Consider the following 7,251-nt stretch of genomic DNA (forward strand, 5'->3'; position numbering starts at 1 on the left):
ACTTTGAGAGCAAAATTCATCAGAGACAGTTTTAAGCTCATATTTCATCAGAGTCCAATTATCAACAAAAATTCGCCAGAGTCTACTTTGTGAGTAAAATTAGTCAGAGACAGTTTTAAGCTCATATTTCATCAGAGTCCAATTATCAACAGAAATTCGCCATAGTCTACTTTGAGAGCAGATTTCATCAGTGTCCTGTAATATGTGAAAATTTGAGAGTCCATTTTAAACCCAATTTTCGCCAGAGTCCAGTTTATGCTCAAATTCGCCAGAGTCTACTTTGATAGCAAAATTCATCAGAGTCCAGTTCATGATCGAAATTAATCAGAGTCCAATTAAAGACCCAAATTTGACAGAGACCACATTTTCGCTACTAGCAGTCCAATCCCCCTGAAATTTTAAACAGTCATATTTCAGACGTAGTAAATAAGATCAAGTCAGTAACTGAGCTCCAGCTCTTGTCCCCCCTGTATTTGCATATTTTCTCTATATTCAGATGTGTTCTTCACATTTTTTTCCATGTTTTCTGTGTTCATTCCATGTTCTACAAATGTTTACAGTATGCTCAGTTCAAATTTTTTCTGCCGTTTCCCCCGTATGTTCACTATGTTCTTTGTCATATTTTCATGTGCATCATATGTTCTCTGTATAACTTTTATACTCAGTATTCATGTTCTCAATGTTCTTAGCTTGTTCTTCACATGTTCAGTGTTCATTCTTTGTATTCCCTATGTTCCTTATCATGTCTTCATATTCTCTATAAGTTCTTATTCCCTGCATGTTCACTCTATTCATTAACTTTTTCTTACATGTTTTCTGTGTTCACCGTATGTTCACTGTGTTCATTCCCCAACATAACCTCAATTTTTTTATGTTCTTTGTTTCTTTAAACCAATTTGTTTTCTTCCATTCACTAACTAGTTCTTTGCCAAATATTATACAGCAATACAGTTCCCTCAACAATTTTAGTCTCCCAGTTTCATTTTCAAAACTATGTCAAAGTAATTCTCGTTGTCAACTTAATAGTTCTACCAGCCATGTTCTTAAACAAATCTACACTTTATTCAGTTCCAAATTTACAAAGACAAACCTTTCTCGTAACTTCTTAACTAAAAATCTTTCGCCAATCAACTAAAACATAGTCACTTTCGTCATTTTTCAACTAAACTTATCCATAGTCAACAGAAAATAACCGTGTTCATCATGTTTCATTGTCATTTCTTATCTAAAAATTATCTGCCAATCATCAGAAAAGTCATGTTCATCATGTTTTGTCTTTTGCTCAACTAAAAGTATTCATCGGTCAACTAAAAATAGTTACTTCATCATGTTTCCTTGTCATTTCTTAACTGAAATATCACTTCTCTCATCTGAAAATAGTCAGGATTAATCTCATTCAACACCGTTCTTAACTAAAACAACCTTTCGCTTAGCTAAAAATTGTCAAAGGAATCTTTTCAGCACTGTTCATAACTAACTTTATCCATCGTCAAGTAAGAAAATATAGTCAAAGATATCTATCATCGTCGTTCTTAACTGACATTTATACTTTGTGGAGCACTAAAATAGTCACTGTCATCATATTTTTTTCTTGTCTTTCCTCAACTAAAAGATTCAAATGTAACTTTTTCAACACTTTCGTAACTAAAATTATATGTCGCTAAGTAAGAAAAAATAGTCAAATGTATCTTTTTCAGCACTTTCGTAAAATTATATGTCGTTAAGTAAGAAAAATAGTCAAAGGTGCTCTCCGTAACACCAAAGTTACTCTTCGAGAAATCAAAGACACTCTTCAATACATCAAGGACTTACTCAAAGACTCCAAAGTTACACTCTAAGACATCCTTCGAGACATCAAAGACATCCTTTAAGACTTCAAGGGCACTCTTCGAGATATCAAAAGACACTCTCAAACACTCAAAAATTTACTCGCATCCTCAAAGTTATTCTCAGAGTCATCAAAAAGTTAATCTCAGTCATCAAAATGCTATTCTCTAAGTAGCCTTTCATTCATCAGAGAAACTTTCTAAGACATCTTCGTTCATTAAAGTTAATCTCAGAGGCATAAAAGTTATTCTCAGAGTCATCAAAAAGTTAATCTCAGTCATCAAAATGCTATTCTCTAAGTAACCTTTCATTCATCAGAGAAACTTTCTAAGACATCTTCGTTCATTAAAGTTAATCTCAGAGGCATAAAAGTTATTCTCAGAGATATCAAACTTGTTCTCGATGCCATCAAAAAGTATTTTCTCGTTCATCAAAGTTAATCTCAGAGTTAACAAAGGTAATCTCTAACTCACTTTCGTTCAACATATTAATTCGCTAAGTCCTCAAAGTTATACTCTAAGACAACAAAGTCTTTCTCAGAGCTATCAAACTTGTTCTCAAAGTCATCAAAGTTATTCACAGAGTCATCAGATTTAATCTAAGACATCATTTTTCATCAAAGATATTCTCTCTAAACCATCAATGTTCTTCTCTAAGACATAAAAGTTATTCTCAGAGTCACCTTCGTTCTGCAGAGAAACTTTCCAAAACATCTTTGTTCATCAAAGTTATTCTCGGAGTCATCAAAAGGTATTCTCTAACTCACTTTTGGTCATTAAAGTTAATTTCTATGTTATAAAAGTTTGTCTCAGAGACATCTAAAGTTAATCTTAGAGTTATCAAATGTAATCTCTAACTCACTTTTGTTCATCAAAGTTGATCTCAGAGTTAACAAAGGTAATCTCTAACTCACTCTCGTTCATCAAAGTTGTTTCAAAGACATCAAAGTTAATCTCAGAGTTATCCAAAGATATTCTCATGTCCACAAAAGTTATTCCAAGAGACGTCAAAGTTAATCTCAGACATCTTCGTTCATAAAAGTTATTCTCAGAGACATCTAAAGCTAATCTTAGAGTTATCAAATGTAATCTCTAACTCACTTTTGTTCAACATATTAATTCGCTAAGTCCTCAAAGTTATTCTCTAAGACAACAAAGTCTTTCTCAGAGCTATCAAACTTGTTCTCAAAGTCATCAAAGTTGTTTCAAAGACATCAAAGTTAATCTCAGAGTTATCCAAAGATACTCTCATGTCCACAAAAGTTATTCCAAGAGACGTCAAAGTTAATCTCAGACATCTTCGTTCATAAAAGTTATTCTCAGAGACATCTAAAGTTATTCTCTAAGACATCAAAGTTATTCTAAGAGCTATCAAAAGTTATTCTCAGTCATGATATGTTATTCTCTAAGTAACCTTCCATTCATCAAAGACATTCTCTAAGTCCTGAAAGTTATTCTCTAAGACACAGCAAAGTTATTCTCAGAGTCATCAAAGTTATTCTCTATGTCATCAAAAAGTTATTCTCTGAGCTAACAAAATACTACTCATGTTCTCAGAAGTCATTCTCAAACTCATCAAAGTTATTCTCAGAGTCATCAAAAGTTGTTCTCTAAGACATCAATGTTGTTATCTACGACATCAAAGATGTTCTGTAAATCATAAAAGTTAATCTTAACTCACCTTCGTTCATTAGAGAAACTTTCCAATCCATATTCGTTGACCAGAGTTATTCTCAGAGTCATCAAAGCGATCTCTAATTCATCTTCGTTCTCCAAAAAGTTGTTCTCTAAGACACCTTCATTCATCAAAGAAACTCTCCTTCTTCCATCATGTTATTCTTTAAGACATCTTCAGTCATAAAATTTTCTCTCCAAAATGTAACTAGTTCAGCTTTTCATACCAAACCTGCACTTGTTAAAATATATTTCCTTAGTCGCTTTACCCTAAAACTGTTCTCTGAACTACACTGTTCAAACCTACGTAACCTATCCTCTCCACCCAATGTTACTTACCTAACTTAACCTGCATAACCTAACTTTACCTATCTTACCTTACCTTACCTATCTTACCTAACCTAACCTAACTTTACCTATTTTACCTTACCTATCTTACCTAACCTAACTTATCCTGCTTAACCTAACTTACCTTACCTTACCTATCTTACCTAACTTACATAATTTAACCTAACTTAACCTGCCTAACCTAACTTTACCTACCCTAACTTAACTTACCTACATTACCTAACTTAACTTAACCTGCATAACCTAACCTGCTTAACTTAACTTACCTTACCTTACCTATCTTACCTAACTTACCTACATTACCTAACTTAACTTAACCTGCTTAACCTAACTTACCTACATTACCTAACTTAACCTGCATAACCTAACCTGCTTAACTTAACTTACCTTACCTTACCTTACCTATCTTACCTAACTTACCTGACTTAACCTAACTTATCCTGCTTAACCTAACTTACCTACATTTACCTAACTTAACCTGCCTAACCTAACTTTACCTACCCTAACTTAACTTACCTACTTTACCTAACTTAACCTGCATAACCTAACCTGCTTAACTTAACTTACCTTACCTTACCTATCTTACATAATTTAACCTAACTTACCTTACCTTACCTAACTTAACCTAACTTATTTAACTTATCTTACCTATCCTATCCTAACCTAACTTGCTTTACCTAACTTAATCTTACATTCCCAAACTGATGTATCCTAACTTACCTAGTCAAACCAGACATGATCTAACTTACATAATTATTCCTTCTTGTCTTTTGTGTTTCGTCAATCATTGTCTCATATTCATTTACTCATTTCATTAGTTAATTTCTCAAATGGTCACTTATGCATTTCAAGTGCTATTTGTTAGAGATTGGATATTTAAGCATTTCAAAGAATTTTTGTTATATGTGGGCATTTACTCATTTCAAGGGATAATTTCTCAAATGGTCACTTATGCATTTCAAGTGCTATTTGTTAGAGATTGGATATTTAACCACTGCACTGCGCAAAGCGCCTTTAGGCGCTCAGAGAGTTGTTCTTTTTGTTTTTTAATTTGACTATATTTTAATGTTTTTTAATATTTTCATTACTATTTGTGTTTTGAAATGGAAATAGTTGACTTTGGAAACATTTTGACATTAAATTTACCTGAACATTTGTAAAAATAACAAAAATATGTCCTTGACAATTCCACCAAGACGTTTTTTCCGAAAATAGGTGAGCAGTGCAAGGGTTAAGCATTTCAAAGAATTTTTGTTATATATGGGCATTTACTCATTTCAAGGGATAATTTCTCAAATGGACGTTTTTGCATTTCAAGTGTTATTTGTTTAAGATTTGGTGTTTAACCATTTCAAAGGATTTTTGTTATATATGGGAACTTACTCGTTTCAAGGGCTAATTTCTCAAATGGTCATTTTTGCAGATCAAGGGTTATTTGTTAAAGTTCATCAAGTTGCTCATAAGTTGTATTTATTATGTTTGTTATCATATGTTCTTATTCCCCAACCCTTTAACCTAACCTTTCAGATGTAGTTTATTTGGTAGGTTCTATCATATGTTCTTATTCCCCAACCCTTTAACCTAACCTTTCAGATGTAGTTTATTTGGTAGGTTCTATCATATGTTCTTATTCCCCAACCCTTTAACCTAACCTTTCAGATGCAGTTTATTGTGTTTTTGACGTATTTGTTGAATATATTATCCTTTTCCTAACCTTTCAGATGTAGCTTTGATTCTCCTTTTTGTATATTTTTACCCAAACCCACCATCCCACTTAACCTTCTTTCCTTCTTTTACTTTGATTCTCCTACTCCTTCTAAACCTCCTTTTCTATCTCTCTCCCTTATTCTCTCTCTTCCTCCCCCTCTCTCTCCCTCATTTGCTCAAATGCTCTCTTCTTTCTCAAATTCAAGTCTTAATGCCCCCATTCTCACACCCTCACTCTCATTCACTTAGTTTTTCTTTTTCTCAAATTCAAGTCTTAGTGCTCCCATGCTCTTCCTCCCCCCTCTCTCTTACTCTTTTCTCCTCTTTTCATGCTCTCACTCACTTGCTCTCTTGTTTTTCTCAATTTCAAGTCTTAATAGATCTGATTCTTTACTAATGTAATTTTATTATTACTAAGATAAAGAATGAACTTATATGTGAAAACAAAGTAAAAGAAGGAAAGAAGGTTAAGTGGGATGGTGGGTTTGGGTAAAAATATACAAAAAGGAGAAACAAAGCTTCATCTGAAAGGTTAGGAAAAGGATAATATATTCAACAAATACGTCAAAAACACAATAAACTGCATCTGAAAGGTTAGGTTAAAAGGTTGGGGAATAAGAACATATGATAGAACCTACCAAATAAACTACATCTGAAAGGTTAGGTTAAAGGGTTGGGGAATAAGAACATATGATAGAACCTACCAAATAAACTACATCTGAAAGGTTAGGTTAAAGGGTTGGGGAATAAGAACATATGATAGAACCTACCAAATAAACAACATCTGAAAGGTTAGGTTAAAGGGTTGGGGAATAAGAACATATTGTAACAAACATAATAAATACAACTTATGAGCAACTTGATGAACTTTAACAAATAACCCTTGATCTGCAAAAATGACCATTTGAGAAATTAGCCCTTGAAACGAGTAAGTTCCCATATATAACAAAAATCCTTTGAAATGCTTAAACACCAAATCTTAAACAAATAACACTTGAAATGCAAAAACGTCCATTTGAGAAATTATCCCTTAAAATGAGTAAATGCCCATATATAACAAAAATTCTTTGAAATGCTTAAATATCCAATCTCTAACAAATAGCACTTGAAATGCATAAGTGACCATTTGAGAAATTATCCCTTGAAATGAGTAAATGCCCATATATAACAAAAATTCTTTGAAATGCTTAAATATCCAATCTCTAACAAATAGCACTTGAAATGCATAAGTGACCATTTGAGAAATTAACTAATGAAATGAGTAAATGAATATGAGACAATGATTGACGAAACACAAAAGACAAGAAGGAATAATTATGTAAGTTAGATCATGTCTGGTTTGACTAGGTAAGTTAGGATACATCAGTTTGGGAATGTAAGATTAAGTTAGGTAAAGCAAGTTAGGTTAGGATAGGATAGGTAAGATAAGTTAAATAAGTTAGGTTAAGCAGGTTAAGTTAGGTAAGGTAAGGTAAGTTAGGTTAAATTATGTAAGTTATGTAAGATAGGTAAGGTAAGGTAAGTTAAGTTAAGCAGGTTAGGTTATGCAGGTTAAGTTAGGTAAAGTAGGTAAGTTAAGTTAGGGTAGGTAAAGTTAGGTTAGGCAGGTTAAGTTAGGTAAATGTAGGTGGGTTAGGTTAAGCAGGATAAGTTAGGTTAAGTCAGGTAAGTTAGGTAAGATAGGTAAGGTAAGTTA

This window comes from Procambarus clarkii, unplaced genomic scaffold (assembly GCF_040958095.1).
Source record: "Procambarus clarkii isolate CNS0578487 unplaced genomic scaffold, FALCON_Pclarkii_2.0 HiC_scaffold_119, whole genome shotgun sequence".
In the NCBI taxonomy this organism is placed as follows: Eukaryota; Metazoa; Arthropoda; class Malacostraca; order Decapoda; family Cambaridae; genus Procambarus; species Procambarus clarkii.